Source organism: Hibiscus syriacus, unplaced genomic scaffold (assembly GCF_006381635.1).
Source record: "Hibiscus syriacus cultivar Baekdansim isolate YM2019G1 unplaced genomic scaffold, ASM638163v2 tig00111200_pilon, whole genome shotgun sequence".
Taxonomy (NCBI): Eukaryota; Viridiplantae; Streptophyta; class Magnoliopsida; order Malvales; family Malvaceae; genus Hibiscus; species Hibiscus syriacus.
Window position 1 is genome coordinate 764,832 of NW_024063016.1, and position 26,379 is coordinate 791,210.

At 36.3% G+C, this 26,379-nt stretch overlaps 1 pseudogene; it reads right to left on the reverse strand.

Annotated features, from left to right (window-relative positions):
- Positions 1-14,944: 14,944 nt before the first annotated feature.
- On the reverse strand, positions 14,945-24,194 carry LOC120155664 (annotated as a pseudogene).
- Positions 24,195-26,379: the final 2,185 nt, after the last annotated feature.

A 26,379-nucleotide genomic window follows, 5' to 3' on the forward strand; every position in this document is an offset into this window, starting at 1 on the left:
ATAAATCATTATCAGTTATTAGCAATGTATATCTGAAGATCAGTGACAGATCTAAGTCTTAACAGGATAGTTTAAAGACAATCATTTATTAAAAATTTTAAATTTGATGAGTATTTCTAAAGAATTTAACAAGAAATATTAAAAAATCTATGGTAAAGAACCCAAATGGTCCCCCGACTATATGATACTACTTTATTAAGTCATCGATTATTAAAAGTTATAAAATGGTCTTTCGACTATGGAGTGTTACTTTGTTGAGTCCCTCGATTATTAAAGCTACAAAATGGTCACTCGAGTATTCATTATGTTCCAAACTCATCATTTTCCGTTAAAAATGGACGATATTTTGAGTTGAACGTTAACTGTTGACTGTGATATGATAAATTTTGATCCAAAAAATCTCAAACAACTATTATATATGTCAGGCATCATGTTAACTTCCAACCTAAACAATGTTCATTTTTAACGGAAAAAGACGAGTCTGAAACATAATAAATACTCGATGATCATTTTGTAACTTTTAATAGTTGAGGGACTCAACAAGCAACACTCCATAGTCGAATGATCATTTTATATCTTTTAATAGTCGATGGTCCTAATAAGCATAATCCTATAATCGGGGACCATTTGCGTTCTTTACCCAAAAAAATCTACTACTTTATAAAAAATTAAAAGATCTTATTGAATTTTTTAAGAGTTAATGGTTGCAACCGTGCAACTCCAATTTTCTATACTTCAAGGCTCCTCTCCTCTTACCTTGTTATCATCCACCCTCATGAAAAAAAAACAAACAAACTTAAATATACTATTTTTAAATAAAATATTTTATTATTACACCTAACATAAATACAGGTAAAATATGTTTAGTCCTATTTGATCAAAAAAATTATTTCTTAAAAATAACATAGCTTACGATTACACCTAATAAATACAAGTGTAAAATATGTCTAATTCTACTAGACAAAAATAATTTCTAACTTCAGTTTAAAATAAATTTCAAATTTATTAATAAAAATTTAAAATCTTAATATTATTTAAATTTATTTTTGTTCAATTAATTTATCAGCGATAACTTTTTTTAATTTATAAAAAAGCATTTTATTCCTGTTATTTAACATAATAATTATTATAAAATTAAAAGTAATGCAACTTTATAAGTATTTTGTCAATTGTTAAACTAAACGGCACAAATGCAGTACTAGACAGCAAAGCATCAAATAGAAAAGAAAACAAATGAGAGATGAATAAATAAATTCAAATGTCGGTACCATCCAAAGTGTTGTCCATTATCATGAATTCTTCAACCCTAACTAGGTTTGGTGCCTTAGTTAATTAAAGTGCATTCTTATGTGACGATGTGTTATTATTCAAACGTTGCATCAAGACGATTAAATTAAACTACTAAAAAACCATGGGGATCTTTTTCACTTAGTAGCTAGCTAGTTTTGTAAACAATTGTTTGACATTAGGCACTGGTTCGATTGTTTGAATCAATTCTCACATATGATGGTATATTTAAAATTTAAGTCAGTATAGTAATCAATATTCAATAATATTCCTAACGAAAATAGAAAAATGTAACCGAAAGATTCTCAGAAAAAAACATGCTAATTAAAAAATAAAAAATTAAGAAGGTTGCTAGAGATCCAGCAGTTAAATGCAATGTAAGATAAGATCTGATTAACATTAAAAAGGAGGGAGGGGAAAACATATATAAAGGGAGTTGCTATAGCATAGAATGGTATTGTTTAATATGGTATTTGACCATAACACTAAAACTCAGGTGAGAAATAACGTGGAAATGGATCCAAATTGGTAATTAATTAAGTTGAGATATGTTAATATAAGGGAAGGCAGGCATTAGAGATCTGAAAGTGTGAATTGAAAAATGAAAGGGCGAATGCGGAAACTACTGGAAAGGTGACCCTTAGACGTTCCAATCAGCAAATGCCGTTTAATTTGGCTCACGGTAAGGGCAGCAGCCATGCAGCTCATGTACGCGGCGCTGTCATTTGGAATTGGACCCACGCTCTCATTCCTGCCTTATTTTTCCCCCCCCCAATTGTGGCCTGTGTTTCTTATACTATTCCATCCAGCTGGTGTCTCTAAGTTTTTTTTTTTTTGGCAATATTATGATTATACAATTTATTTCTTTCACTAAAATAAATTATAAGCAATATTTGAAACAAGTTTATATTTTAACAGTAAATTTTTTTAAAACGTAGATAGGATTTATGTCAAGTGTGAACTTTTAAAATTTTAAGGAGATGTAAATTTATAAAATTAAGGAGACGAAAATACATTAATAAAAAATATACATAAATTTATTAAAATATATGATAATTCAAATTTATCACCAAACTAATGCATTCAATATAGAGTTATGGTAATCGAAAGGAGGCAGCTGATTGGCTAAAAATAAAATCTATAATACTTTTATGGTGGAGATTCATTAAGATTATGTGGTAAAAAATCCAAACAATTATCGGCAAAATTACAGTTTGAGATCAATGGAAAAAAAATCATCTTTCGACTTTATTTAACAGAGAATGTACATCATTGTCGAAAATGAAACAGACTAACGGAAATTAGCTGAACTTTCTATTTTTGAAGAAAAAAATTAGGAACAATACCAAAAACATCGAGTAAAAACAAATTTATATATATAAAAGGAAATTAGAAAAAGGAATATTGCAGGGGATAAATATATAACATACAAACACAGACTTCGTTATTTATATCCTTACTTTTTTTCACTAAAAAACCAACGAAGAATCCTTGACATCATACTTCATCTTCTCCAAATTAGGTGCACTGCAAACTGAATCATGGGCGTCGTGTTAGTGTTATGAACATGTTCTTATAGATAGTGTGAGTTCTAGAATAGTTGTTAGTAGTTCTAGAATAGTTTGTTACCTTGTAGCAGTTAAGTTATTGAGCTGTTAACAGTTTGTTGTAACAGCAGATGCTTCCATTCTTATCTGTATAATAGCTTCTCTCTAATTCAAGAGAGTTCAGCTTCTTGTTAATAAAAGAATTACAAAGTTTTCAGTTCATTTCTTGTTTCCTTAGATAGCTCAAACTGCTATCTTATCATGGTATCTTTCGCCAATACCTGAGTGTTTTCTTCCACTGTTTCTTCTTCTTTCTAGTAGCTGCACGAGATTAAGTTCTACATCGTGTATTCTTGCATCATGGTTGATTTGACGGTTGATCCCGAGGATGTGTCTCCAAACGCTTCTTCCCTGAGTCCGAGAACTTCTCGAGGTATGTTTGGCGTTCAACACATACGAAGCATGATACTGTTAAACTCACTGAATCCACATACCTTCTTTGGAAGCATCAAGTGGCTTGATAATTGATGCTAGGGGTTGCTGAGGTTCATCTCAGCCAGTTCTGTTGCACCAGATGAATTCATCATTAATGCGTCTGGACAACTTGAAGAGAATCCAGTGTTTGCAGCTCATCGTCAGCAAGATAAACTGCTTGCTTTCTAGCTTTTAACTACTGTGAGTACAGAGGTTCTGCCTCACCTGATTGGACTTACAACCGCGATGTCAATCTGGAACACTATATCTCGTCTGTTTGGTGCTCGCTCCAGTGCCAAGATCTCTTCTCTCCGGCATAATCTTCATTCACAGCGAAAGACTGGTTTGACGATTAGAGGAGTATCTTGCTAAGGTCAAATCCATTTGTGACTTGCTGAATGCTTTGTAGTGTGGTTACTGAGCAAGAACATGTTAATGTTGTGTTAGCTTGGTTACAATGGAGTTTGAATCCTTATTGCAATTGCGTCACGAGAAAGTTTTCTCTATGTTCTTATTGAAATGTGTTAGACTGCAAGGCTCGACAGAAGGTGTTCTTGAGTGAAGGCATTTTTGCAAATCTTGTTCTTCACTCTCGAGAAGGTGGTGCTGCTGAAACTGATTTGTGGAACTCAAGATGCTAATACTGGGTCATCACAGGGTCATTATCTCGTGGTCAGTTCAACCTATCGTGGTAGAGGTCGAGGGCGTAATAATCGTCCTCAATGCCAATTGTGTGATCGGTTTGGACATGTGGTCCAAAAGTGTTATCATTTTGATAGAGAATACACTGGCGTGTCTGGATCTGAATCGATGACTGAGAATGGCTCGAAGTCCACTGGGGTTGGGAACTCTGCTAAACATGTGCAGTCTGGTGGACAACCCTATGCTCACACCATAACCTCCATGCCTTCTCGTTCAAACTTTGTTCCTACTCCAGTTTACTTTCCTTCCCCATATGCGCCTGGATATACTCCTTTCCTGGCTCTCTCCTGGATTTGCTTTGAATGCTTCTTATGATCCTCATGGTACATCTCCCTCCTTTTTGACACCTAGTTCAACAGCCTTTGTGTCTACTATTCCAACAAACTCTGGGTGGGTCCAGTTGTGCAGCATCGACCGAATCCTTGCGGTATCCTGACATGGGCTACACATCATGTACAAATGATATGTATGTGTTCCAATCAGTACTCTTTATACGGGTGGTAATTCCTTGCTCATGGTATGGTGATGGATTCTAATTACACATGTTGGTCAAGGTTTTTGAGCTCAAATAGGAAGCCTTTAATTTACAAATATGTTGCACGTACCTAACATAAGAAAAAGTTGTTGTCTGTTCTCAGTTCACAGTGATAATGGTGTCTTCATGGAATTTCACCTTCTGAATGTCTTGTGAAGGATGCTCAGACTCAAGTGGTTCTGCTTCGCGGGAGGCTCACGGATGATGGACTCTATTGCTGCTTCCTTGTAAGAACCAAGGCTTTTGCCCTGGTGAATAATGTTTCAAAATCACCACTTCTTGAACTTGTGGCATCAGCGTCTTGGCCACCCTCGCTTGATACAGTTCGACTTGTTATGAAGTCTTGTAATCTTGTTCCAAATAAAAATGAGTGAGACATGTTTGCTTGTATGCAAGGAAATCACATAAGTTGCCCTTTTGTAAATCATTGACAGAATATAATGAGCCTTTTCAATGTTGTCTATGACATTTGGGGAACAACTCCTGTATCCTCCACTGACGGTTTTCTTATTATGTTTCCTTTTGATGTTGTAGCCGTTATACCTGGATGTACCTCTTGAAACATAAAATCTGGGTGGCTCAGTGCTTCATTGACTTTGCAAAATTGGTTGAAGTGCAGTTTGGATACAAAATTAAGGCCCTCCACACTGATGGTGGTGGGAATATCAACCACTTCGAAAGTGGTTTTCTGCCAATGGAGTACAGCATCGTCTCTTGTGCCCTAGCACCTCAGAACAGAATGGTAAGGCTGAGGAAGCATAGGCACATTGTGGAAACAGGATTGACAATGTTAGCCAGGCTTCTTTACCTCAGAAATTTGGAGTTATGCATTTGTTTCTGTTATTTATCAATCGATTACCCTCACCTTTTGCATGGGGCGTTTCTTTCTCAGAACAGAATGGTAAGGCTGAGAGGAAGCATAGGCACATTGTGGAAACAGGATTGACAATGTTAGCTCAGGCTTCTTTACCTCAGAAATTTTGGAGTTATGCATGGCAAGTCTTCTTTGAAGCTCTGATCGTGTCTGCCAGATTATTCTTTTCTCAGGGTGTTTGGTGTGCTTGCTATCCTTGTTTGCGCTTGTTTAATCGTCATAAGCTGGATTTCAGGTCAAAGAAGTGTGTGTTTCTAGGATAGCACTTCTCATAAGGGTATAAATGTCTTGACGACTCTGACAGAGTAATAATTTCGAGGCACGTTGTATTTGATGAAAGTGTTTTTCCTTATGCAATGTGTAATTTTTTAAATATTGATCTAGATAATGGTGTCTCCACGGGTATTATTCCTCTTGTCTCCCGTGTAGAGACAATGCATGGTTCACCAAATTCAACACATGCTCCACTACCAGCGCATGCTACACCAACGTGTGCTCTGCCATTACCTACTCCATCCACTAATGCTCCATTCTCAACAGCTAATATTCCTCTTGTCTCACCTGTACAGACAATGCATGGTCCATTAACATGTGCTCCTCTAGTGCGTTCTCCACCATTACATGCTTCATCAACACATGTGAATGGTCAAAGGCATAGTACGCATGGATGTCAAAACAATGGGACCACACCTCTTGCCGTGACCGAGGAGCAAGTGTTGGATGTGCGTGACTTTAATAATGCGATGGGGCCATCTCATTTGGAAATATGGAAAATGACTTTGATAATGCGTCTGGAGCCTTTTCGTTTGGAAATACACCATGTGATTAATAATGTGCATGGGACCATCTCTCTTGGAAATGCGGCAAATGGCCTTGGAGATGCGGCAAGTGGCCTTGAGAATGCGCTTGGAGTCATTGCATTTGGAAATATGCCAAGTGATTTTATTAATGTGCTTGGGGCCCTTTCAATTGAAAAATATGCCAACAGGTGCGCATAAGGACATTTCTTTTAACAATACGCCAAACCGTGTTGCTCCATTAAATGGAAACAGTTCATGTGCTTCTCCCAATTTTGTTTGTAATGGTGCGCATAAGAACACTTCTAACTATGCCTGACAATGATGATGTGATTGGGACCACGTCTTTTGGAGATATGGTCGACCATGACAATGCACTTGGAGCCACGCCTTTTGGAGCAATTACCGACCGTGACAATGTGCATAGGGACATTTCAACGGGTACCAATGCACATGGGGCTATTTTGGTTCAAAATACACATCCTATGGTTACCAGGGCCAAAGATGGCATTCGGAAACCTCGTGTTCTGCATGTTGAATATTTTGATAAAGAGCCTCGGTCCATTAAAGAAGCTATGAAGATTCCTCATTGGAAGAAAGCTGCACAGCAAGAGTTTGATGCTTTGATTGTAAACAACACATGGTCTCTGGTCCCCCTTCCTAAAGACCGTATACCTGTCAACTGCAAATGGATTTTTAAGGTGAAACGTAATGCGATGGCTCAGTGTCTCGGTACAAGGCTTGTCTTGTTATAAAGGGGTTTCTTCAACGACCAGGGATTGATTTTCATGAGGTTTTTAGTCCAGTTGTGAAACTTGTAACGGTACGAGTGATTCTTACTCTTGCATTGACAAGAGGTTGGTTGATACGACAAGTAGATATTAATAATGCCTTTTTAAATGGGGCATTGATGGAAGAGGTTTACATGACTCAACCTCCTAGTTTTGTGCAAGCTGGTGATGGTTTAGTTTGCAAGCATAAAGCAATTATGGCTTGAAGCAAGCTCCTCGAGCTGGTTTGAAAGCCTTCGAGAAGACATGGTCTCTGAAAGGTTCGTTTTGTCTAAATCTGATTCATCATTGTTTGTTCGAAAATCAGCTAATAGTGTTGTCTACATGCTTGTATATGTAGATGATATCATCTTGACAGGGAGTGATGCTAGTGAGGTTGTAACATCCTTAGTACCGGGTTAGTGACTAAATTGTAAGGTTTCAAAATTTGGTGATTTAAATTAGAATAATTGAGTGGTTTAAAGACTTATATGAGAAATGGGGTGTAAGATCAAATTGAAAAGAATGAGGAATGAAAGGTATATGGTCATTTGTAAAGAAAATAAAAATATAATAATATATGGTATATATAGATCACGTGGAAGGAAGGAAACAAGTTTAGAGGTTTCCAGAGTTCCCTTCTTTTTTTTCTTCTTCTTCTTCACGTGTGAAGCCAAGCAAGGTGAGTTTTCTCTTGAGCTGATTATGTGCTGAAATTTAAGTTTAGTTTGATTATTAGATGCTAAGTAAGATTAAGGAAAGATTATTTGCTTAAAACAACAAAATGAAGAGTTTATGAGGATTTAAAGATTTGAAGTTTTGAATGAAATATCGAAAAGTTTATATGAGAATTGGAAGTTAATTTGACTTGTCATCAAGTCATTAAGGGATAGGAAGTGTTAGAATAGGAATTTGAACATGTTGTAAAATTAGTATAATTTTTGCAATTACATAGGAATGACTAGATTTGAAGTTAAAGAAGTGATTAGGGAATAGAAATAAGTTTAAGTATGTGTATTAAAGTTAGGAGTATTAAAGGAAGTGAAATAGGAAGGTTTAAGCTGAAATAAGGTGATTTTCGAGCTCAAAATGGGATTTCTGGGCTAGGGGAATCGGTACCCATTCAAGGGGAATCGATTCCCCCTCAAAGAATATGAATTTCCAGAATGCTAGAGGGGAATCGATACCCCCAGGGGAGAACCGATTCCCCCATAATGAAAAAAGAAGAAGAAAAGAGAGACTAAACTATTAATCCCTTAAATTGGTAGGATATTAGAGGTTAATTTCAAGACTTAGGCATCTGATAATCATCTTGAAAATTAGCTTATGTAGATATTGAACGTGACTTTGCTTCAAAGTAATCGAAGGGTTAGAATTGATTCAATTCAAACAAGGCTAAGGTGAGTGCATGTGCATAACAGGATTATGTTAGTATATTCAGTTTTAGAACTGCGATAAGTCTAGATTTAATATCTTGATACATGATTCATTCAATATTATTAAATATGATATGAATTCATACCATATACATTATGGGATATACTATGCAGATTGTGGTAAGTCTATTTTCCAGATTAGAGCTTATATATATGAATGAGTTACGAGATATCTATATTAGGTATATGAATTGTGTGTGTTGTGTTTGTTATGGTTTTATATGTATGAATGCATATGTATTGACATGTTACAGTATATATATATATATATTATATGAGTTGCGTAAATATGTAGATAAATGTGGTAAATATGTGAAATATTTAAAATGATAAGAATATGAAATAAGAAGTATGAAAAGGACATAAGAAAGAATATGAAATATATAGAATATGAATATGAAATCATATGAGGGATGCCATGTATGTATGTATGTATGTAATGGTATATGAAAAGGTATAGGTAATAAGATGATCATATGAACATGTGATAAAGAGCTATAGAAAAAGAAAAATGTGATTGAGTATGAATATGTAATAAGGTAAAAGACAATGCCATGATATGAGTTATGAGAACTGTAAGTATAGTTGGTATGCCAGATCAAAGAACTACCTATGTCTTTCGAGACATATGGACAGTATACTATGTTCTAAGGAACATATGGATTTTTACCTAGTTCTTCGGGACCTATGGACAGTTACCGAGGATCTTTATGACCTCTGGAGAGTTACCGAGGATCTTTATGACCTCTGGAGAGTTACCGAGGATCTTTATGACCTCTGGAGAGTTACCGAGGATCTTTATGACCTCTGGAGAGTTACTGAGGATCTTTATGACCTCTGGAGAGTTACCGAGGATCTTTATGACCTCTGGAGAGTTACCGAGGATCTTTATGACCTATGGAGAGTTACCGAGGATCTTTATGACCTCTGGATAGTTACCAAAGATCTTTATGACCTCTGGATAGGTCCTTCGGAATATTCATGGAGCTGTGACATCGTACGTGTGCACAACCTCATATACTCGTATACCTTGGGTTCTCAATAGTGTATATGGGCTTAAATAAGACATAACGAGGATGTATATAATTGTATCTTAATATGGTATTATTACGATTTATATTGGCTCATATGTAGTATAATAAATGATGGTATGATAGTGTAATTGTGTTTGGATAGTAGACGACATGTTTATATTTTAGTAATTCTTTATTATATAAGTATGCCTCACTAAGTCTATGACTTAGCGTGTAAGTGTTTTTACACGTAGGTTTCGAAGAGCAGGAGAATCAAGAATAGAAATTTGCAGATCAACCTATCTCTACTCAGCGACCAGATCAGAAAAAGTCACAGTAGGTATTTTGTTGTATGTAGTGTGTTGGCATGTAAGAACAGTGTAGTTCAATGCTCTGATTAGTTTTGGTCTTGTTTTGGTTAACTCGTGTACAGTGACAATGTTATTTTAATAAAAGTTTTAAATTTCATTGGTTTTCGTTAAAATATTAAAGTTTGAATAGTCAATGTGACACCTCAGACTTGTATCCGGGTCGGATACGGGTCGAGGGTGTTACATTTAATGGTATCAGAGCTACGGTTTAGTCGATTCTCGGCATAAACCAGAGTCCATAGTGTCTTAAAAAGTGTTCATGTCAACACAGTAGTAAGAACTTCTGATCTGATACGAGTAATGAGTATGTTGTTTAGGTGATAGAAATACTTGGTTATCTCTTATTAGATGTCCGGACAATATAGCTCTCGGGGTGAAGCGAGAGATGATAGATTAGCTGAAAGTAGTAATTCACCTGCCCTGGCCAGGCAAGGTGAAGGACAGGCACCCTCTGGAGTGCCTGTACAAGATCAAAATGTATTCTTCAGGACGTTGGGCACTATTTTGTCACGTTTCCAAACTCCTGCATCCTCAACGCAGAGGATTAATATAGCCAAAGAGTTAAAGGGATTAGGAGCTCCAGAGTTTAAAGGTGAAGCCGAAGAAGGTCTGTTGCGGACCTTTGGCTTAATGATGTAAAGATCATGTTAGAGGGACTCCACTGCTCTGATATGGAGAACTAGATGGGATGGTCTCTTTGCTCCGTGGGCAAGCGAGAATCTGGTGGACGAATGTTATTCATAGGATGCCAAATGATCAGAAAACATGTTTGTTTTAGAAGAGTTTAAGCACAAGTATATGGAGAGATCAGTTCATCAGGGAAATGAAGCAAGAATTGAATTTGAAACAGCTGAATCGCACTGTGTATGAATATGAGTGAATTCAACAAGTTAACTCAATTCGCGGCCGAATTGATTCGGACAGAGAAAGAAGCATGTGAGTGGTTTGTTGAAGGACTACGACCAAGGCTAAAAGAGATGTTGATTGTTTTGAACTTGTCCTCGTTTCAGGAAGTTAAATCGTCTAAGCTCTAGAAAGAGCTCAGAATGAGTGGTTTGGGGATCAGAAAGCTCAATCTTCTAAAAGAACGGGGGCTTCGTCGAGCTCTGTACCACCCAAGAGAGGTAGAGATTCTGGGTCCTAATACCAAGTAAGGTCTGAATCAGTGGTATCCTCTGCTAGAGGATCAATCATATGAGAGCTAGACAAACTCAATTAGGAAGTCTGGTGATGGAGAGCACAACAGAGACACTGTCAGATTTGTGAGAGATATCATGGTGGGGCGTGTAGAGTTGAATCTGGAGCCTGTTTCCGATGTGGGGAAATAGGTCATTTCATGAGAGATTGTCCATTGGGGACAGGAAAGCCTGTGCAGTCGGAGCAATCTGCTTCGATATCCCAGAGAGGACGGGGTAGAGGTAGAGAAGAAGTCAGACAGAATTTTCTACTCAACAGGAAATGCGCTCTACGGCTAGAGTATATAATCTCAATATCAGTGAAGATAATGAGGATCCAGAGATAATAACAGTATCTTCTATTGTACAGTAAATGCTTTATTATTAGTGATATGAGCTGTATAACCATATAAGAGTAGAGAATGGGTAAGAGAATTGAGAATTTAGTTAGTCATTTTTTTTTTTGAAATAGTGTAGTGACAATTCATTAAGGTACAGTGCTAAAGTAACAAGAATTGAAGTGTTACATTCGAATTCAGGGAATTTAATTCTCTGTTAATCTAATGGAGATATTTCTCAAGGGATATTAAGGAGATAGTGATTTATAAAGGAGTATATATATAGGGAATTAAATGAAAGGGGTGTAAAGTGTGAATTATATATGGGTACGGAAATGGTAGATAATGTTGAAAGATTGATTGATTTCGTAAAGTATACGTTTAATAACATTTGAAGAGGTTTAGGGTTGTATTCTGAGTTATAGAATGATGGAATAAGAGATTGGGTATGGTTATAAGGTAATTAGAAATGGATTGAGTTCTTTGGAAGTGAAAGCAAATCATTCATTACAAATTGCAATGGGATAAAGTAGAGAAGGAGCATGAGAACATTGAAAGATATGTTCTTATCGATATGTGTAATGAAAATTCGAGGACGAATTTTCTTTAAAGGAGAGATTGTAACATCTTAGTACGGGTTAGTGACTAAATTGTAAGGTTTCAAAATTTGGTGATTTAAATTAGAATAATTGAGTGGTTTAAAGACTTATATGAGAATGGGGTGTAAGATCAAATGAAAAGAATGAGAATGAAAGGATAGTATGGTCATTTGTAAAGAAAATAAAATATAATAATAATATATGGTATATATAGATACCGTGAAGGAAGGAAACAAAGTTTAGAGGTTTCCAGAGTTCCCTTCTTTTTCTTCTTCTTCTTCACGTGTGAAGCCAAGCAAGGTGAGTTTTCTCTTGAGCTGATTATGTGCTGAAATTTAAGTTTAGTTTTGATTATTAGATGCTAAGTAAGATTAAGGAAAGATTAATTTGCTTTAAAACAACAAATGAAGAGTTTATGAGGATTTAAAGATTTGAAGTTTTTGAATGAAATATCGAAATAAAGTTTATATTGAGAATTGGAAGTTGAATTTGACTTGTCATCAAGTCATTAAGGGATAGGAAGTGTTAGAATATGAATTGAACATGTTGCAAATTAGTATAATTTTGCAATTACATAGGAATGACTAGATTTGAAGTTAAAGAAGTGATTAGGGAATAGAAATAAGTTTAAGTATGTGTATTAAAGTTAGGAGTATTAAAGGAAGTGAAATAGGAGGTTTAAGCTGAAATAAGGTGATTTTCGAGCTCAAAATGGGATTTCTGGGCTAGGGGAATCGGTACCCATTCAAGGGGAATCGATTCCCCCTCAAACGAATATGAATTTCCAGAATGCTAGAGGGGAATCGATACCCCCAGGGGAGAACCGATTCCCCCATAATGAAAAAAAGAAGAAGAGAAGAGAGACTAAACTATTAATCCCTTAAATTGGTAGGATAGAGGTTAATTTCAAGACTTAGGCATCTGATAATCATCTTGAAAATTATGCTTATGTAGATATTGAACGTGACTTTGCTTCAAAGTAATCGAAGGGTTAGAATTGATTCAATTCAAACAAGGCTAAGGTGAGTGCATGTGCTAAGGATTATGTAGTATATTCAGTTTTAAACTGCGATAAGTCTAGATTAATATCTTGATACATGATTCATTCAATATATTAATATGATATGAATTCATACCATACATTATGGGATATACTATGCAGATTGTGGTAAGTCTATTTTCCAGATTAGAGCTTATATATATGAATGAGTTACGAGATATCTATATTAGGTATATGAATTGTGTGTGTTGTGTTTGTTATGGTTTATATGTATGAATGAGCATATTTGACATGTTACAGTATATATATATATATATTATATATATATTATATGAGTTGTAAATATGTAGATATGTGGTAAATATGTGAAATAGTTAAAATGATCATATGATTTCATAAGAATATGAAATAAGAAGTATGAAAAGGACATAAGAAAGAATATGAATATATAGAATGAATATGAAATCATATGAGGGACATGTATGTATGTGTATGTAATGGTTATATGAAAGGTATAGGTAATAAGATGATCATATGACATGTGATAAAGAGCTATAGAAAAAGAAAAATGTGATATGATGAATATGTAATAAGGTAAGACAATGCCATGATATGAGTATGAGAACTGTAAGTATAGTTGGTATGCCAAGAGTCAAAGAACTACCTATGTCTTTCGAGACATATGGACAGTATACCTATGTTCTAAGGAACATATGGATAGTTTACCTAGGTTCTTCGGGACCTATGGACAGTTACCGAGGATCTTTATGACCTCTGGAGAGTTACCGAGGATCTTTATGACCTCTGGAGAGTTACCGAGGATCTTTATGACCTCTGGAGAGTTACCGAGGATCTTTATGACCTCTGGAGAGTTACTGAGGATCTTTATGACCTCTGGAGAGTTACCGAGGATCTTTATGACCTCTGGAGAGTTACCGAGGATCTTTATGACCTATGGAGAGTTACCGAGGATCTTTATGACCTCTGGATAGTTACCAAAGATCTTTATGACCTCTGGATAGGTCCTTCGGAATATTCATGGAGCTGTGGGGACAGCGTACGTGTGCACAACCTCATAATACTCGTATACCTTGGGTTCTCAATAGTGTATATGGGCTTAAATAAGACATAACGAGGATGTATATAATTGTATCTTAATATGGTATTATTACGATTTATATTGGCTCATATGTATAAAAATGATGGATGATAGTGTAATTGTGTTTGGATAGTAGACGACATGTTTATATTTTAGTAATTCTTTATTATATAAGTATGCCTCACTAAGTCTATGACTTAGCGTGTAAGTGTTTTTACACGTAGGTTTCGAAGAGCAGGAGAATCAAGAATAGGAATTTGCAGATCAACCTATCTCTACTCAGCGACCAGATCAGAAGTAAAGTCACAGTAGGTATTTTGTTGTATGTAGTGTGTTGGCATGTAAGAACAGTGTTAGTTCAAATGCTCTGATTAGTTTTGGTCTTGTTTTGGTTAACTCGTGTACAGTGACAATGTTATTTTAATAAAAGTTTTAAATTTCATTGGTTTTCGTTAAAAGATTAAAGTTTGAATAGTCAATGTGACACCTCAGACTTGTATCCGGGTCAGATACGGGTTGAGGGTGTTACAGAGGTTCAGTGTGTGATTGAAAAACTGAATTCTCGATTTTCGTTAAAGGATCTTGGTGCGCTTAATTTATTTCTTGGTATAGAGGTGTGTTCTGATGGCAATGGCCTTGTTTTGACTCAACAAAAATATATTCGTGAGCTATTGCATAAGCATGGTTTTGGAGATGTCAAGAGCCTTCCTACTCCCATGGTATCCAACTGCAAGTTATCGATTGATGCTGGTGATCCCATTGAAGATGCAGCCCAATATTGAAGCATTGTAGGGGCTCTCCAGTACATAGTAGTCACTCGGCCAGATATTGCTTTTGCAGTAAACAAAGTTTGCCAATTCATGCAGTCACCACACAATAGCCATTTTCAGGTTGTTAAGAGGAATTTACGTTATCTTCAAGGAACGGCTAATTATGGAGCAGTTGATAAGCATCTGTATTCCCACAAGCCAACACAAGAGTGTCGTTGGAGCCCTCCTGTATATGCTCCCTTAAGATGCTTTCGGTGATGAAACCTAAGTTGTATTCCCATGCTTCCCTTACTGATTCTTGGACCACGTACCACACTTTCAATCGATCGTGCTTCTTTGTCTAACCGTCGAGCTCTTCTTTCAGCAAAATATCGTCCTCGGTTCGGTTGGCGTACACCACATACATATCCGTCTCGTCCTCGGGGTCCTTCAAGATGGCTTGGATAACTTGATAAATTGGGGTGATCCCTGTCCCACCAGTCAACATTGCCAGCTTTTTGGCAAACTTTGGTTTGTCATGTACCGTGAAACTCCCTCTACCTGTATATTCAATGTGACCTAAAGGACCCTTTACGTCTAAAATTGACCCTATTGGCAGTGACTCTAAGTACTGTGACATTAGTCCTCTATTGGGGAATTTGGGGTGCACCCCTTTGAAATAAACCTTGACTACTAGATCAAAGTGGCCTACTTCATCGATGGTGCTTGACTGTTTGTTGGGGTATATGTCCTCATGCAGAGCTTATCGTTGATCGTGGCACACAAAAATATGTGATTACCCACGGGTAATCCCAGCGCTTGATCTTCCGATGGTAATGCAAATCTAAACAAGCGAACATCTTGTGAGATCGATGTTTTCTCGACAAGTTTGCATGGGATTTTCTCACGTGGAACTAGGGCTACGGGTCTTGTCGGCACAACTTCTTTAATTGGAGCTAAAAAGCTCATCATGTTCGATGCCCCGTGCACGGAAGTATTTGGCGATGATGTCGACGAATCGGAACCGTATCTGAAAATCTTCCAGTAGTTTCTTGGCTTTATCAGAGTGAATTGCGACGAATTCTTCAGTGCAGTCAGTTCCGGCATTGATCAAAATACTATCGGTGCCACCAGGCTGATCTTTGAGGAATCGAGTGCAGTCGTAGATGTGACCGTGAAGGACGATCCAAGCCGAATCGGCGGAGTTGTGTCTCTTAACTTCCGACATTGAAAATGTTTGGAGGCAGTGTTCATGAAGGGAGATGAAAGACTCTTCTTTAAAGTGGGGTTCGTATCGGTTGATTTTTCAAGGCGTCGTTCCTTAGCCATCCATCCACGGGATTGGTTGCCCGGCAACGTCGGGTGCTCGAAAACGATCCCGATTTCGCCTCTGTGCGGCTTGCATACGTTTGTTTTCACACGGAACCAGCGTTGTTCATCATCCCCTGTTACAAAAAAAAATCATTAAAACCATTAGTGAAACTTGCATTGATTTCCCCCTAAGCAAATACAATTCACAGTAAGAAAAAAGGAATTCGGACCATGACATTCCAAATGAGCTTCTCGGGCTGAGTGTTGAGTGTCTCATCCCAGGCTCGAACCGCAATTTCCTTAGCTCCGAGCAGATCAAGAACCTCGACCTCCAGGGACCAGAAGCACCAGCACCAGAATTTCCCATATTTGTTTGGTTTCTCAGTGTGGTCCAGTGTGCATACTTGCCATGTTTCTCCACCATCCATTGTAACCTCCACACATGTCACCTTCTTCCCACCCCCTGTTGTCAATTCATACAGAAATCGAATAAGTAAACATGTACTTAAAGCTTAATTCATTATAAATACAAATTAAGTAGCTTCATTTTCCACGATTCTTCCCAAAACAGGGAAAAAAGCCTAATTCCATAATTCCATTTCCCAGTATAGTATTCCCCGGCACACAAGTTTCGATCAAACTTTATGCCAAAATCGCTTTTTACCTATTTTTTTGTGGTCTTGTCTTTAGTCTTGTGATGCCTTATTTACAGGGCTTATTAACATTTGAGCGGTTCTTTTCCTTAACTGATAAGGAAAAAATATTTCAAGCTAAAACCCTATTTTGAACAAATTCCCAAGGCGTGATGTAACATTGTAACTCGAACCTAAGGACAACAGGGTTTATATTTTTAAACTAACTCCAATTATTTAAGTCTTTCTTTTACTAAAATCTGTGAGGCTCACAGTCGATAGGAGAATTCTTTAAAAAGGGAAAAGAATCTTAAAAAGAAACTCACCGGAATATGCATAACCCCTCAAGTGCGTTAAAATGTAAGATTATCAGTGAAAATGTAAGATTACCAGTGAGAATAAAAAATTACTAGTGAGAATACAAGATTATCAGGGAATAAGATTACTGAGAATGTTGCATTTTGTGTTTGGTTGGTTTAGCAGGAATGTAAGATTACCGTGTTTTGTTAAAGGAATAAAAGATTATTGGAATGTGTATTTAACCAAATTATCCTTATTATATATTTGTATTTTTAACAAGTTGAAAAATAGTTATATATTTTCTTTAAAAAATTTAAATTCATAAAATTTATATAATGGTTTTACAAAATTTAAAATATAAAAAGGTTTAATGAAAGGACAAAATTTTATTTTAACCCCTGAACTTCATATAAAATTTTAATTATAGATTTTTTTTTGTAAATCTAAAATTGTTTAAGGATAAATTTGTAATTTAACATTCGTATAATTTTTATTATTCAATGACATAAGAATGATATTTTTCAAAGAAAAAAATTAAGGGCATTTTAGTCCAGAACGCCGGTAATCTAATAATATCTAAGGGAATGAAGGTAATGACATTCCCGGTAATATACTAAAAAAATCCACTATATATAATAAAACATTATCGGTAATGACATTTTTGGCTAACCAAACAGGGGAATGTATATTTCATTTCAATAAAAATCTCACATTTCCCGAACCAAACAACCCCTCAAAGTATATGGCCTTTGAGTGGTCCACGAGTTGATTGGCAGGATCTCTTCATGGCAAGGCGTCGTTATCACCGAGTTGAAGTTTAGCTCATTGATGATGTACTCCGGCTTATACCACCAAGCTTCAAACATTACATCACAATGTTTCAATATCAACATCAGTATTAATTCTCCATGCACAAAGTAATCAAAATTTTTACAATGAAAAATGGACACTTTTTTCTTTTACTCTTACCTTCTTCGTTGGCTAGCTCTGCATCAACATGAGAAGGAAGTACTCTGTTATCCTTATAATGATAATAATTCTCAGATTCTTGGGTGGTGACGATGATTCTCTTCAACCATTTCACCATTCGTCCACCGATGAACCCGGGGATGATCATCTGTACCGGGAATCCGTGATCGGGAGTCAAAGGCTTCTCATTTTGCATGTAATCTAAGATAACATCACGAGAAGGGTCCATGGCGAACTCTTTCTTGATGCTAGTTCCGTACTTGGAACCACCGCCTCCCGGTAAATCCTCGGCGCCTTCGAAGCACACATCAGGGCGCCGTGTTTCTTGCTAAAGATACCACATCATTTGAGCACGTCACGCAATGGTACACCCCTCCACACCGAAGTGGAAATCCCGGAAGCTCCCAGTTGAAACCTATCGTTTGTTTCACCATGTTTGTTCTTTACGTCTGTTACCGGCACAAACCAGGGAGACGGGGAACTCACGACTTTGGAACTAGTTAACGAGTTGGTCCATCGTCAACTTCATCGGCTTTTTAACTAAGCCGGTGATTTCGACGGTCCAGTCGTCCCAGAAAGCTCTGGGAACGGAACCGTGATTACGGACGTAGTGGAGAGGAACAGCGGTGATAAAGCCTTTGTGCATGAGGCGGTTCAAGGGTGCTTCGGAGTTGAAAGGGTGTTTCCCAGTGAGACGGACCATGGAACTGTTACGCTCGATCCATTTATCGGCCGTGGCTTCATCTCGAGAGTCCAAGACGGAAGGTTCGAGCTCTTTATCGGATTTGAGGATCATATCTTTGTAGTTGTTGAACTCATTTCCTTCGTCTTCACTGGAAGAGTGATCGTAATCATGATCAACAAAAACATGTTTGACATGGAGGTGGGTCGGGGCACTTGGCCCGGGCTTCAAGGGGGTGAAAACACCGTTCAAAGCCGTTTCAAGGCGACTGAATTGTTGATTATCAACGGAAGCCTGTTGGAAATAAAACACTCACACAAACAACTTTTATTGAAACTCAAACAAATATTACAAGAGTACTCTCACTCAAAAACAAGAACTACAACTCACTCTTATAAGACTTTGCTTCTTCACTCACTTAGAAGCTCTTAATTTTTCTTGATGCTTAAAACTAAAATGGGAAGGGGTATTTATACTACTCAAGAACAATCCTACACCACACAAATAAACTAATTTAAACCATTACAAATTCAACAAATATCTAACTCTCACCTAACTAAATTGATGTAAGCAATGACATCATTAATTAAATGATGTAAGCAATGACATCTTTAATTAAATGATGTAAGTAATGACATCAATTTAGTTTGGGTTTGGGTTTAGGCTCCCATAATGGATCAAGTTTATGATCCAACACCCTCCCTTAAACTTGATCTCGTGACCCCTAGTAGGTTCCTTAATCTTAAGAAGTCTTCGCTGGTCAGTGGCTTGGTAAAAATATCAGCAACTTGAACTTGTGACTTCACATATTCAACTTCCACATCTTTTCTTGCAACACACTCCCTTATATAGTGGTAGCGAATATCAATGTGCTTGCTTCGATCATGGAATACTAGATTCTTTGCTAAGGCAATGGCTGACTTGTTGTCGACACAAACCTTGGTAGCTCTTCTTGTATCAAACCAATCTCCTTCAATAGATTTCTAAGCCAAATTGCATGACAAACACATGAGGTAGCAGCAAAATATCCGCTTCACAAGTGGATAATGTGACAATCGGTGTTTCTTTGACATCCATGTGAATGCAATATCTCCATGAAAATACGAATCCAGTAGTGCTCCTTCGATTATCTATGTCTCCACCCCAATCACTGCGCTATATCACAAGCTTGTAATCATTAGAAACTGAATAGAACAAGCCAAAGTCAATTGTACCTTTCAGATAGCGAAGAATTCTCTTTGCGGCTTTAAAATGGGTGGTTGTTGGGGATTCCATGTAGCGACTAACCAATCCAACTGCGTGAAGATATCGGGTCTCGTGCAAGTTAGATAGCGTAGACTTCCTACCAAACTTTTGAAGAATGTTGGATCTACACTTTCGCCTTCTTCATGTTTGGTATCTTGATCCCGTATTCTGCCGGTGTGCTTATTGGCTTACAGTTCTCCATCTTGAACTTCTTCAGTATCTCCTTTGCATAGCTTTCCTGTGAAATGAAAATTCCATCATTTTGTTGCTTAACTTCAATGCCAAGGTAGTACGCCATGAGCCCCATGTCTGTCATCTCGAATTCTTTCATCATCACATCCTTGAATTCATTAAACATGCTTGGGTGCTTCCAGTGAAGATCAAATCGTCCACGTAGAGGCACCATCAAATATCTTCATCTTTGATCTTGATATATAGAGCATGCTCGTAGGGACATTTGTTGAAGCCATTCTCTTGGAAGTACTTGTCGATTCGGCTATTCCATGCCCTTGGTGCTTGTTTTAGCCCGTAAAGAGCCTTCTTCAACTTCAACACCTTGTCTTCATGCCCTTTGACTTCATAGCCTGATGGTTGCTGAATGTAAAGTTCCTCTTCAAGAACTCCATTTAGGAAGGCGGACTTTACATCCATCTGTTGTATCTTCCACTTGTTTTGAGCTGCCAAAGAAATGATTAGTCTGATAGTCTCCAATCGAGCAACAGGAGCAAATACCTCATCATAGTCAATTCCAGCCTTTTGACTATAGCCTTTAGCAACTAGCCTCGCCTTGTGCCTTTCAATCTCTCCTTTGGCGTTTTGCTTTGTTTTGTACACCCATTTGACACCTATCGCCTTATGTCCCTTGGGAAGTGAGGTAAGTTCCCATGTGTCATTCTTCTCGATGGCCTTGATTTCTTTGTCCATCGCATCTCTCCATTTCTTTTCTTGTACCGCTTCTTGAAAGCTCACTGGTTTACAATCGGCAAACAGACAAAATAATGTAAGATTATCTTGTCGTTCCGTTACCTCATAGAGATCTCTAAGGCTTCTTGTGCGTTGCACAACTCTTTCACTTTGACTCCCACTTGACGATGATGAAGGTGATGAGTCTCCTTGAGTGGTTGATGTTGGTGAAGTGGGTGGAGTTGCAAGCTCTTGTTGAGATTCATCTAGTTGCTCCCTCATTGTCTGCTCATCTTCTTCAAACTGAGGAAAAAATTGAAGTCATCTGTATGAGAGTTAAAATCCCATTCTCCTTCTTCGTTGAAGACCACATCTCGACTAATCACAAACTTCTTATTGTCTGGATTGTACAACTTGTAGCCCTTCGAATTAGCATCATAGCCGATGAAGATAAAACTCTCGCTTTTATCATCAAGCTTCGTTCTTCTCTCGTCTGGTACGTGAACATGGGCTATACTTCCAAAGGTTCTCAAGTGGGAAATGCAGGTTTTCTTCCACTCCATGCCTCTTGCGGTGTCTTTCCCATACACTTCTTGTTGGAGATCGATTTGACAAGTAGGCTGCACACGATACTGCTTCCGCCCAAAATTCTTTGGGTAGTTTCTTGCTTTTGAGCATGCTTCGTGCCATGTCGAGGATTGTTCTATTCTTTCTTTCTGCCACACCATTTTGCTGGGGGATCTAGGAACTGTCATTGGTCGACGAATTCCATTTGCTTCACAGAACTCTTGAAACTCCCTGGAAGTAAATTCTCCACCTCGATCGGATCTCATGGCTTTGATCTTTCTACCGCTTTCTCTCTCCACTGCTGCTTTGAACTTCTTAAAGACTTCAAAAACTTCTGACTTCTGTTTCAAGAAATATACCCAGGTTTTTCTTGAAAAATCATCAATGAAGAGAAGAAAATAGTTATTGTTACCGAGAGAGCTTGGCTTGATCGGTCCACACATCGGTATGGATGAGCTCAAGTGGCTTCTTAGCTCTTGTCTCTGACTCCTTTGGAAAGCTTTCCTGAATTGTTTCCCGACTAGACACCCTTCACAGAGTTGGTCAGGATGGTTGATGTGAGGTAGTCCTTTCAACCATCTCCTTCTTAGATAATAACTCTAGACCTCCAAAATTGAGATGCCCAAATCGAAGATGCCAAAGCCATGATGCATCTTTGTAGCAAGCTTTCAGGCACTTTGCAACATCATTTTGTATGTTGATCAAGAACATTCTATTCTTGACATCGGCACTTTAGCAATGAAGTTATTCTTATCATCTTTATAGAAAGATTATAATTATTCATATGAATATCATAACCTTTCTCTACCAGTTGCCCTAAACTTAAAATGTTACTTTTCATATTGGGCACATAGTAGACATTTGAATAAATTGATGTCTCCCATCTTTCAAACGGATAAGAATGTTACCTCTCCCTTTCACTGCTATTATGGAATCATCTCCAAACGAAACATTTCCACTTACTGACTCGTCTAGCTCCACAAACATGTCTTTCCTTCCACACATGTGATTGCTTGCACCACTGTCAAGATACCAGGAATTGCTTGGCCACCATCAGTTTCCTTTCGTGCTAGAAGAAGAGTTTCTTTGCCATCTGTCTTTTCCTCCACGTAATTGGCCTTCTCCTCAATTTTGTTGTTGGGAGCTCTACATTCTGAAGCATAATGCCCAAATTTTTGACAATTATAACATCGAATTTGAGATTTGTCATACTTTGAGTTGGATTAATTCTTCCACGGCCTCGTGCTGAGCTTTCTCCTTTCTCATAGTTGTTGTTGGAATTGTTATTGTTGTAATTCCAGCCTCGTCCACGACCTCGACTTCCACCTCGTCCATGGCCTCTACCTCTGCCTTGGCCACGTTGGTTCTATCATTGCGTTGGCTCTCATGCATATCCTTGAGTTGCAGCTTGAGGAGTTGCTCAGTAAACTCATGCTTCTTTTTATGCTTCTCTTCGTATGCTTGCAATGATCCTTGGAGCTGTTCGATCTTCATTTCTTCCAAGTCTTTAGTTTCTTCAATCGTCACGACGATGTGCTCAAATTTGGGATCCAACGAACGGAGTATCTTCTCTATTATCCTCACATCGTCTAACTTTTCACCATTTCTTTTTAATTGATTAGAAACAGCTACTACTCTTGAGAAATAATCTGAAATAGACTCAGATGCTTTCATGTTTAAGGATTCGAATTCACCTCTTAATGTTTGGAGACGAACCTTCTTCACTTGCTCGGATCCTTTGTAAGAGGTTTGCAGCTTCTCCCACGCTTCCTTGCTAGAGCTTGCACTTGAAATCTTTTCAAAACCATCATCATCTAATGCTTGATAGATTAGGTAGAGAGCCTTCTTGTCTCTCTTTCTTGAATCCTTCAAAGTTGTCTTTTGATCTGGTGTAAGAGTAGCAAAAACATCATCATCCGCAGGCTCATATAGCCTTTCTCTATGATATCCCACACATCTTGTGATCCAAGAAGTGCCTTCATTTTGATACTCCAATTGTCGTAGTTGTTGTTGTTGAGTGTCGGAACTTGGAATGGTGCCATACCATTTGCCATATCTCTCAATATAATGAATTTTGTAAAATCCGATTGCACGGATGAATCCGGAACGATGAAAAAAAAACTTTGGAGGGACTTGGACAACTCGGTCAAGAGCTCCAACTCGGCTGAATCGGCTCAACTCGGTGAGTCAACTCGATTTTCTGGCAGCAGTCTTCCGGCGGTGCGTGGCGGTGCGTCAGAACTCAGATTGAGAAAATTCTGGCGGCGTCGTATTCCTCTCGTCGAGACCTTCGATCTTTCCAACTCTCTCTGATGCCACTTTGTTGGAAATAAAACACTCACACAAACAACTTTTATTGAAACTCAAACAAATATTACAAGAGTACTCTCACTCAAAAACAAGAACTACAACTCACTCTTATAAGACTTTGCTTCTTCACTCACTTAGAAGCTCTTAATTTTTCTTGATGCTTAAAACTAAAATGGGAAGGGGTATTTATACTACTCAAGAACAAATCCTACACCACACAAATAAACTAATTTAAACCATTACAAATTCAACAAATATCTAACTCTCACCTAACTAAATTGATGTAAGCAATGACATCATTAATTAAATGATGTAAGCAATGACATCTTTAATTAAATGATGTAAGTAATGACATCAATTTAGTTTGGGTTTGGGTTTAGGCTCCCATAATGGATCAAGTTTATGATCCAACAAAGCCGCCATGATTGAACAATTTCTCGTTAAAGAGAAGTAAAAAATAAGCACTCTCTCTCTTTTCCCCCCACCTTCTCTCTCTCCTCTCTCTCTCTCTCTCTCTCTCCTGGTTTTTGGGGTTATGTTTGTCCGAAAGAGATTGAAGAAACTGGGGAAGGGGTGAAGTGTTTATATAGGCTCGAGGGGAGGCTTTCTGGGAAGATACTTGTCAAAATGAAAATGGTCCCTCAACGATTGTAATTTAATTTTATATATTAATATACTAAAATTGATACACCACTATGTGGTGCTAATTTGTTTAATTCTTGAAAAATATTAAAAAGAAACTCAAATAATTACCAATTTAATTATTTTTATAAAATATTTCAAATCTCAAATCTAATAAACGGTCATAATAATTAATATAAGATGACATATTTTTATTTAACTGATCTGAGTTAAAATATTATTATCTATAAAATGTATGTTAGTTTAATTAAACTCAAAATATGAAAAATATTATTACAAGATTATAATAAAATATTTTAAAAAATATTTCAAATCTTTAAAATAATTATCAACCGATAGAATATCCAATTCTTTACTATTTCATTTTTAGCTCTTTTTATTTTAGAAAAATATTTAAATCTTTTTCTAGCCAAAATAATAAACTATAATAGCAGGAAAAATTATTAGATGAATTTCGTTCACCACATTTTATGTAGTATCAACTAATAAAATTTATCCATCTCATTTTTTTAAGGTGAATCTTCACCTCTTTCCTACATGTAAATAAGGAGTAGGTAGTTATTTAGAAGCTATTTTGAAATGGATGAATTTTATTGGTTGGAACAAAAAATGACGTGGTGAGCCGAGTCTATCACATAATTTCTCATAGTCGCATAGTGTTTGATAAATTTTAATCGGTGTAAAAACAATTTCGTTTTAGGGCAAGTTTGACATAGCTTTTGAAAAGTGAATTTTAAAATTGCAATAGAAAAGAACGTTTAAAAGTGTTGTTTAAAAGTGCAATTTAAAAATTAACTGTTTGAGAATGTTGTTAAAAAGTAAGTTTGAAAAGATAAAATATCTATTATAGACATTATGTTGTAAATTTAAAATATAGAATTTAAATTATATTTACACTTATTAATACTATGATATATAAAATATATCAACTTAAACTATAATAAAAATATAAAAATTTTAAGATAACTCATTAATAATATTTTTATAAATGAGTTATTTTATTAAAAAATTATATATTATCAATACGTTTTAACAATTGGATATAAAATTATTACCAAATAATAATTTAAATACTTGTTTTGACAAAAAGAATATTACAAAAAAATACATTAGTGCTTGCAAATTAAAGCGAATTTTAATATATAACCATAAATTTTATTTACTTTTAAGAAATTAAAATAAATTATTAAATAATAAATTATTTTTAATGATATTAATATTAAATTATTAAAATAAAATATAGATGCATAATTGAGTGGAACCCATGCATTAGTGAGTGTAAAATTATAATTTTCTTCCAAACTTAAAGTTAAAAATAAAAAAGCTAAAAATCTTAGCTTTTGCGGTTGATTTGAAACCACCATTTTCATCATAATTTATTTTTTACCCGTTTGACATTGATTTTACGGTCAAAACGAGTTTTTTAAAGCTAAAATGCATTTAGAAAGCCACACCAAACATAAACTTAATTAAAAAAGTAAACTTTATGCTAATGAGATCTTAGTTCTCTTGGTTAGAACTCAGATGGATTTGGTTTTATATTTTGAACTTTTGAATTGATAATTTAATTTGGTATGATTTTCTTTTAACTTTATATATGGATTTTGAGTTTTAACTTTTTTTTTTAATTTATTTAATATAATGGCCTTATTATTTTATAACTTTAAATATTATTTGATAATGATTTAATGTCTTTTTTCATAAATATATTTTAAAATAATTAAATTTTCAATTGAATAAAAAATAATTTTTATACAATATTCTTAAATTATTTACATGTTAAGTATAGTTCAGAACCTAAGCCTGTCAGCTCAACATGTTAGTTACTCGGTTAGGTTAGTTTAGGTTTATAACTTATTTTTGTTAGATTGCAGTTAAGCTTGATATCTCGAGCTATGTTGTATATAAATAGCACCTTAATCATGTATCTCAAGTAATTTTGTGTAATCAAGAATTCTCATTAATCATATAAGTTTTTAGTTTTCCTAGTATGATATAAATCACTGATTAATCTTGGAGTCTTTCTCTTTCGCTGCTTGATTGAAAATCTTC